This window comes from Dipodomys merriami, unplaced genomic scaffold, assembly GCF_024711535.1.
Source record: "Dipodomys merriami isolate MVZ:Mamm:240054 unplaced genomic scaffold, mDipMer1.0.p SCAF_50, whole genome shotgun sequence".
In the NCBI taxonomy this organism is placed as follows: domain Eukaryota; kingdom Metazoa; phylum Chordata; class Mammalia; order Rodentia; family Heteromyidae; genus Dipodomys; species Dipodomys merriami.
Genome location: NW_027206069.1, coordinates 10,473,138 through 10,481,715, shown reverse-complemented (window position 1 = coordinate 10,481,715; position 8,578 = coordinate 10,473,138). Strand labels below are relative to the sequence as shown.

The window sequence follows — 8,578 nt, the reverse complement described above, 5'->3', positions numbered from 1 at the left end:
CAGGGTGTTGATAGAAGTAAGGAAGAGATGGGGAGATCTGTGGAGTCTCCAGAGTATGGTAACATGCCCTCCGTGGCCCCTCTCAGGGCCACCCCATTTCCATCTCATTATCACCCCGCAGGTTCTCAGACAAGGAAGACTTGGTGGATGGGTGGTGGTGGTTGGAGTCTAACCATTTACTATGGGAGCTGAGTGAGACACTGAGCCTCCCAGGAGCTCCACTTCCTCATCTGTAAAATGGGATCAGTCATAGTACCTATGGCCTGGGCTAGGACAGGGAGATGACTTTGTACAGGTTGAGTCTGGGGAATGGCCCAGCCCACAGCCGAGCCAATAACAAATGTCAGCCGGGAATCCTGAAAGCGAGGGCTCCAAGGGACACAAGGAGAGGAAAGAAGAAACATTATACGAGAGGGAGAAGGATGGGGGTGGGGAGAAGGCAATGAAAAGAGGCAGAGGGGAAACGTGGGGTGTGTGGGGTGCTGTCCTTGGCATCTCCAGGTTGGTTCAGGGCTCATTTTTCTTGTTCTTACTTTCCCTCATATAATCTCCCCGGAATTCGGAGGAATTCTACTTCCACCCTGCTGCACGGCTTGCCACCGTCCCCCCCCCCCGTGGTTGTCATGGTGATGGAAAATCTGGACCCAGTGGAAAGTTCTCTGTACTCTTGGCAACGAGGCTGCAGCACCCTGCCTCCTGCCTGCCTGTCTGCCTGTGCGTGGGCGGCCATCTCTGGCTGCTGCCAGGATGTGGGGCCAGCGTGGCTGGCTCTCCATGGAGGCCCAGCCCTGCCCCCATACCATCAAAGGTGTGTCCAGCACCAGGAGCCCTCAGAGAGCATCATGCGTGACCTATTTTCCAGCCAGCCAGCCATGACTGGGCCAATGCTTTACAGGTATCTATCTCATCTGGGGCCTCTCTTCTGGTGGGCTTGAAGTGCTTAGGGTCATTGCAGACAGGGCACAGGACAGCTGCCTAATCGACCACCATGGCCCTGGAGAGGCCATCCCCACTTCTGTTTCCCCCCACCAAGCACGGCGATGGTAGGAGAGTGGCTGAAGGTTTGCTTCCCTCCAAACTTCATGTGTTAAAAGTTGAATCACCAGGGCTGGGAAGGTGGCTCAGTGGTAGAGTGCTTGCCTTGCATGCATGAGGCCCTGGGTTTGATTCCTCAGCACGGCATAAGCAGAAAAAGCCAGAAGTGGTACTGTGGCTCAAGTGGTTAAGTACCAGCCTTGAGTTGAAGAACTGAGGGACAGCGCCCAGGCCCAGAGTTCAGGCCCCGTGACTGACAAAAAAAAAAAGTTGAATTATTAATGTGATGATTTTTGACAGGCATGGCCTTTGAAATATGATTGTCACAAGATAGAGCCCTTATGATGTTAGGGAGGCCCCAGAAAGCTCCACACCCCTTCCAGAAGGAGCCAGCTAAGAATCAAAATATTAGGCTCTCGCCAGACACCTAATTGTGCCAGTACCTTGGGCCTGGACTTCCAGGCTCGTATGACTGTAAGAAATGCATTTCTGTTGTTAATGATTCACAAACTCCATGATATTCCATTATAGATTAGCATGAATGGATCAAGACATCTTTTCAAAACCTTTCCCTAAACAGACCATGTTCATTGAGTAACACACACACTAGCCCAGGATGGTCCCAGAGCTGGATCACCCAGTGATCGCGTGGTGGAAACAGGGACAGTTCCACAGCTAAGGCATGAATGTTAGCCTGGAACCGGCAGGGGAAAGTGCTCAGGTTGGACATTCACGGGGTTCCCCAGAACCCACAGCCCAGCTAGAGATGAGAAATGAGCTGCCCGAGGAGCGCAGGCTGTGGACAGCCAGGTAAGGTGTCCTCACTCTCCCATGCCATCCCACCCCATGGGACTCTGCACATTTGGGAAGAGTGAAGGGGCCCTGGGCACTTGAATGTGTCCAGCTCTTGTAAAGAAAGGGCCTCCCTCCCTGTTTCTGGGGATAAGGTGTGAACCACAGAGCCCAGGGCTCTGCTACCTCCATGGTCCCAGAGAATAGAGATGAAGCCCTTTGCTTCCAACTTCCCATAAAAACTTGGTGTTGAGAGAGCACTGCCAAGACAGTTCTCATGAACTCTGTCTAGACACGGCATGAGGACCAGATGCTGGGGACAAAGGGTGGAGGCGCAAGCTTATTCACAGTCACAGAAAGTGACTCTCCTCCTCTCTTATAATAGGAGGCCAGGGACAGTGGGTCAATCCTGTAATTTCAACTATATGGGAGGCTATAGGTAGGAGGGTCATAGGTCATCCCTGGGTAAAGATGAGACACTACCTGATATACAACTAAAAAACAAAACAATGCTGGAGGCATGGTTCACATGTCAGAGCACTTGTGCCTAGTGCAAGTTACAGAATTCAACTCCAGTACACACACACACACACACACACACACACAGAGCTCTGGTTATTAACTACTTTTAATTCCTTCACTGGGTAGCTACTCATTAGGGCAAGGACTGTGCCAAACTCATGTTTCTCTTCCATGTTCCTAACAGAGTCTGGCAGAGTAGTCCTGGCTTAACCTAAAGAGAACAAGCAACAAACCATGAAGACATTCCTCTCCCTGTCCTGTCCACCACACCTGCGTTTCATTCATGAATTCAGTCATTGGTTCAACTCGAATTTACTGCCACGGACTATGTGCTGGGCATCTAGCAGTGAAGGGAACAGACTGGAAAACTTAAGGAGAATGGTGAGGTGACATCACACAGGAATGTGAGAAGTACCGGGACCCCCACCTGAACACAAGCGAGACCTTGCTCAGCTGTTCAGAGTCTGAAACGTCTTTGTTCCAACTCCACAAAGACCTCAAGGATAAGGTTTAGTATAAGAAAAAGAAGCAGGGTTAGAATTCCAGGAGGTGGGCAGAAGTATAACGTGGAGGGGGGAAGCAAGGGGCCACAAGTATTCCCTCCTCCGCCATCTACTTCCCAAAGTAGATCTCAGCAGGAGCTGGAGAGGCAGTTCAGGACCATGGAGAGCTCTACCGTGTCCATGCCGCTTTTAAATAACCCTAAGGGGACCAGCTCAGGCTGTCTGTGGAGATGAAGGGCAGCTCATGCAGGTAGAGAAGCCAGGCTGAGAGCCAGGGAAGGAGGGCTTGGGGGAGATGACTTCGGTCAAGGATACTGATTGTCACCTCTCCAAGGCCCCGAGAGAACTAAGCCCATAAAGCACCTTACGGGAACCCTGCAGACCACAGAAAAGCTGCAGGATGACAGAGACAAAGTGTTCCTTAAGAATCAAGTGAATAGCATATGGTACATTTAGAAACATAACATAATAAATCAGTACATCAGAAGGTGATTAATGCTGTCTCCCTCCCCGCCTCCCACTACCTTGAGAAAACAAGTGACCCTAAAAGTATTGGTAAAGTTCTAGAACTTCACATGGATATAGTTCAGTCCTCCTCCAGGGGGAACCCAATCTGTGTGAGAGAGAATGGTGGGGTAAAGGGCCCATGGAGTGCTGGATTGAGTCCATTTTATCTTCAAGGCACATATTGGAGGAGCAGTTGCTGTGGCCATCCCAGGTCACCTGTTGTCCCCAGGTTTGTGACCCCAGTTTCCACCATCATTCCTGCTTATTCTGCACATGCATTGAGGCAGTGCTGTAGTAGACGTTTAGAATCTATTTATGAGCAAAAAAGTAGTAGGTGTCCCCATAAAGCTTATGCTTTAGTGGTTTGAGAGACATAATAATGTGTAAAACAATGTCAAATGCTGTAGTACTTTAAAGTGGGTAAGTTCTATGGAAAAATCTAGCAGGGGATGAGGTAGAGATCTTGGCATATGAAGTTTAGTGAGGAGCATAGAGCAAGAGTACACACATGCTGGGCACTAGTGGCTCATGCCTGTCATCTTAGCTACCCAGGAGGCTGAGATCTGAGGATTGAGGTTTGAAGCCAAACCAGGCAGGAAAGTCCATGAGACTCTTACTTCCAATTAACCACCATAAAATCTGAAGTGGCGGTGTAGCTCAAAGTGGTAGAGAGCTAGCCTTGAGCCAAAGACAGTACCCAGGCCTGGAATTGAAGCCCCAAGACCTACAAAAATGAATACAGACACAATTTTATTTTCTGATTTTTTTTACTTGATGTGCATGGAATCTCTCTTCATGTCAAACACTGTGAATCTTTATCATTTGAACAGTGGCTCACTCTACAGTTAAGCATACAGCCTGTTTCCAAGGTTTTACTGTTTCAGTACAGTACTGACTAGGATAAATAAAGACCATGCTATCCACAATTAGTATGTATTATCTTTGTCTTAGACTCACCATACAAAACTATCATGGATGAAATCTGTAGCATGCCCCAAATCAATAGAGTCAACTATCAATAGAGTCTGATCACCACCATGTATTTGTCAGTAAACTTCTTTCTGAGCACAAGTGCGCACGCGCGCGCGCACGTGCGCGCACGCGCACACACACACACATACACACACACACGTCTAGCAAGGTAGGGGGTTTTGAAGCACCAGGGACTTCTGGTTGGGGAAGCGCAGGTGAGGAAGGTGAAGTTTTAAATATACTAGATCTCACTGAGCAAGTGACGCCTGAGCGAAGACCTAACAGGAGTGAGGAACATGGCCTTGCAGATATGTGGGTGATCGGGGCTCCAGGTAGAGGGGAGCTGGTACAAAGGCTGTGAGTTGAGGAATGTGGCTGTGTGTGGGAGGGAACAGGAGTGGATGGGTGAGACCACAGGGCACTCAGCAGGTGATAAGAGGGAAGGTAGGAGCCCTTGTGCAGATGAGCTCTTGCTATGAGTGGGTAGGAGTCATGGGAGTCAGGCTTCTGAGCAGAAGAACAATGCAATCTGTGCCTGTGTTTGTCAGCTTTATGTTACTGTGACCAATACCTGCAATAAATCAACTTAAAAAGAAAACAGCCTTCTTTTAGATTTCAATCCATGACCGACTGCCTGCATTGTTTTGTGCTTGTGGCAACACAGTACATCATGTGATGGAGGTGGCCATTCACGGCATGGTAGTGCAGAAGAAGAAGAAGAAGAAAGGGCTGGAGTCATGGTCTTCCTTTCAGGGGAGTGCCTGCAGTAACCAGAAGACCTCCCTTTTAAGGTCCCACCAACTTCCATGGGCTGGGGACTAAGCCTTTCACACTGGGACTTTGGCGGCCATGTAGTCAAACCATAGCAGCTAGGGCTGAGGATGGACTGGACAGGAAAGGGGATTGGAAAAGAGGCCACAGCACTTATCCAGATGAGATGCTGGCAGCACGGTCTAGGCTGGTGGCCAGGGCAGTGAGGACAAGCCAGACTCAGCAAGTTCTGAAGGTAGAAACAACAGATTCTGCAGGTGGTCAGATAGCGGGGGAGTGGAGGACGAAGGGAGCCCAGGGTGACTCGAACGTTGGCTTGATCAACTGAGAGGATGAGAGGGGCAGGTTAGGGGGGGGTGCAAGTGCTTTCTGTGAGATGCCCATTGGCCATCCCAGGATGACACTGAGGAGGTTTTTGCATTCTGGAGTTCACAGCCTTAGAAGGCTGCCTGAGCCCAAGCCTCGACGAGAGCATTGGAATGTAGGATTTTGTCCCTCTCTACTTGTCCTGTCACTGCTGGCTCAGGTTTAGGAGCCATTGGCCCTGCCTCCCAAGGCTGTCTCTTGTGTATCTGAACTGCTCAGATTAAGATTTCTGTCCTGGGGTCTCAGGCCCAGGGAGAAACAGATAAGAGATGATGTGTATGTTTTTGGCATCTAATTGTAATCCTTCATGACACCATGTGCTCCCCAGATACCTGGCCTTCCCACCAGGCCCCTTCTCCCTGAAGTGGGCTCCAGTGAGCTTCTGTGAGTGCCACCAGAGGCCTCTACCCAGCGTGAAGGAGCATTGACAGAGGTCATGAGGATTCCATGAGAGAACTTGCCAAATGCTCAGTCTGGGGCCTGGTAGAGTGCAAGTGCTAGACGCAGTAAAATACTCACCTGGGAGGCCACAGATCGTGTGCTGACTCTGAAGCTAAGTCTTGAGAGGCGGGTGGTCACTAAACAGATGAAGAGAGGAAGGAAGAATTTCAGAAACTGACCAGAGTCTGGTGGAGTGACACATAGCGCACAGAAAGAAAGGGGGGAAAAAAAGAAAAAGGAAGGAAGGAAAGAAAGAAAAAAAAGAAAAGGAAAGAAAAGAGGGAAAGAAAAAAGAGAAAAAGGGAAAAAGAAAGGAAGGAGAGCTAGAAAAAGAGAAGGGAGAAAGTAGAGAAAGAAACAAGAAGAAAAGTAGCACATGAAAATAAAAGTTAAAATATTCCACTATTTGTCCCTGTGTCCCCAAACCATCTGTTCGTCCTGGGCATGGCAGCCCCTCCTCTTCCCATAGCAAGTGAGGTCCTGACCCTCCTTAAAGGACAGTGCTTGGACAGGATGGAGCTTGGAAGGAGAATACAGCCCGACATTGAGCCAGAGGAAACTGGCACCAGCTGGTCTGGATTCAAATCTAAGCCTCACACCTTTCTAGCTGTGTGACCTTGGGTAAGGCACTCACCCTCTCTGCTGAGTTTCCTCAACCGTGGACCAAGAGGTCATCACAGGACTTGCTTCACAGACTTGTGAAGACTAAAGGACATCATGCATGGAAAGACCCAGGAGATGTGAGGCTGGTTCTGCTCTGGCCTCAGCCTCCTGCTCATGGTCCATAAAGCCTGTCTCAGTCTGTGGCGCCATTTTATGGAGCAGGATGTAGAGGCAACTGGGAGTGGTCAGGTGACACATCAGACCCCAAGCTTGTGGAGGGTACAGTCAACCAATCAGAGGCTCGGGGTCTGGCTAGGCAGGGAAGCTGTTACCAAGAGACCTGGTGAACACAATGGTGAGAACTGAGGCTCGGGAAGCAGAAGAGATAGGGTGACGGGGAGGCGGGGAGGCTGGTCCCATAGGAAAGGCCGTGGAGGCTCTTGCCACAGACACCTGGCTGTCTTCTTTGGCTCCCCCCAGATCCCTCCTGCCTGGGTTTTCAGGCCTGCACTGCAGCAGCAAAGCCATGTACTAAGTCACCCAGCAGCTGGCACAGCTTCCTTTGGCTTCCTGGAACCCCTACTCAGTCCATGGTCCAAGAGTGCCTCAGAGCCTCCGCTTCTGCCCCTGCCCAGCCGGCTCACCGTGTGTCCTTCAGCAAGTCCCTTCACCTCCCTGGGACTCCGCCCCCGCCCCCAGCTGTCCAGTGGGATTTACCACCTCTGGAATGTTGTTGCAGGAGACCAGGGACATTGAGGACCTGCGTGTTGTGAATCGCACGGCCTGCGGTGGGCCCAGGGATGCTTAGGGAGACTTTTGAAAGGGAATGAGCAAGTGCATGAATGAAAGAATATCCGACCTTGGTCCCAGGAAACTGATGAGCAGTTCAATCTCATGTGCCTGCTGCTGACTGTCCTCTCCTGGATGCCTCAAGGAACAGATGCCCATACCTGGGCAAGGCACCACCTGTCTGCCCACCTCTGCATCCTCTGAGCATCAGCATGGTCGCCTGCTTCCCCCAGTGGGAGGCCTTTCAGCATACCACCCACATCCCCTGTGCTGCTCTGCCGCCTCAACTACCCTGCCACTCTCTCCGGATCACCTCTGTCACCTTGGCAAGACTACATCATCTCTCTCCAGCTACTTATGCTTGTGACCTCCCACCTGACTTTTATCCAGTGACATGCTCCACCCCCCTGCCACCCTGTCCAACCTGCAGATCTCAGATGAACCGTGTGTGTGTGTGTGTGTGTGTGTGTGTGTGTGTGTGTGTGTGTGTGTGTGTGTGTGTGTGTGTGTGTGTGTGTGTGTGTATTGTGAGGCTTGACTTCAGGGCCTGGGATCTTGTATGCACACTAAACAAGTGCTCTACCACTGAGCTATACCTCCAATGCATTGTCATACATCCTCTAAAGTGGGGAATAAGGTTGGGTTATAGGGTCACTATGCAAACTTGCCAAATATTTATCAGTTGATTTGTGTGTGTGTGTGTGTGTGTGTGTGTGTGTGTGTGTGTGTGTGTGTGTGTGTGTGTGTGTGTGTGTGTGTGTGATAGAGCTTGAACTCAGAGCATTGGCACTGTCCTTGAGCTTTTTTTCTCTCAAGGCTGGTGCTTTACCATTTTGAGACACAGAGCCAATTCCAGTTTTTTGGTGATTAATTAGAGAAAAGAGTCTTTCAGACTCTCCTGCCCTGGCTGACTTTGAACTGTGATCCTCAGATCTTAGCCTCCTGAGTAGCTAGGATTACAGCATAAGCCACGGGTACCTGGCCAGATGAACCTTTTTCTAGGAATCCTGTTACCCCTCAGTATAGCCCACATGGCCACTGGAGACTAGACTTCAGCTAGTCTCTCTTTTCTACTTCAGCTCTTCCTGATCTGTTGCAATACAACCTTCCTTAGGTTTCTAGAACCTTTCTGCTCCTTCCAGGCTGTGTCGCTTTGCCCATTCTATCCCTTCCTTGTCTGTATGACAAATACCTATTCCTCAAATCCTTGAGAAACATCGGGGGAAACCCACTGTGACTACCCAAGGTTACATGGTTCCCCCTTTTCTTGTGAACAC

General features: G+C 50.1%; 1 long non-coding RNA gene across 1 annotated transcript; it reads left to right on the top strand.

Moving 5' to 3' along the window:
- Window positions 1-549: 549 nt before the first annotated feature.
- LOC138810584 (uncharacterized) lies at window positions 550-3,344 on the top strand. Its single transcript, XR_011367178.1, has 2 exons — window positions 550-895; window positions 2,534-3,344. It is a non-coding gene; the product is annotated as an uncharacterized lncRNA (long non-coding RNA).
- Window positions 3,345-8,578: the final 5,234 nt, after the last annotated feature.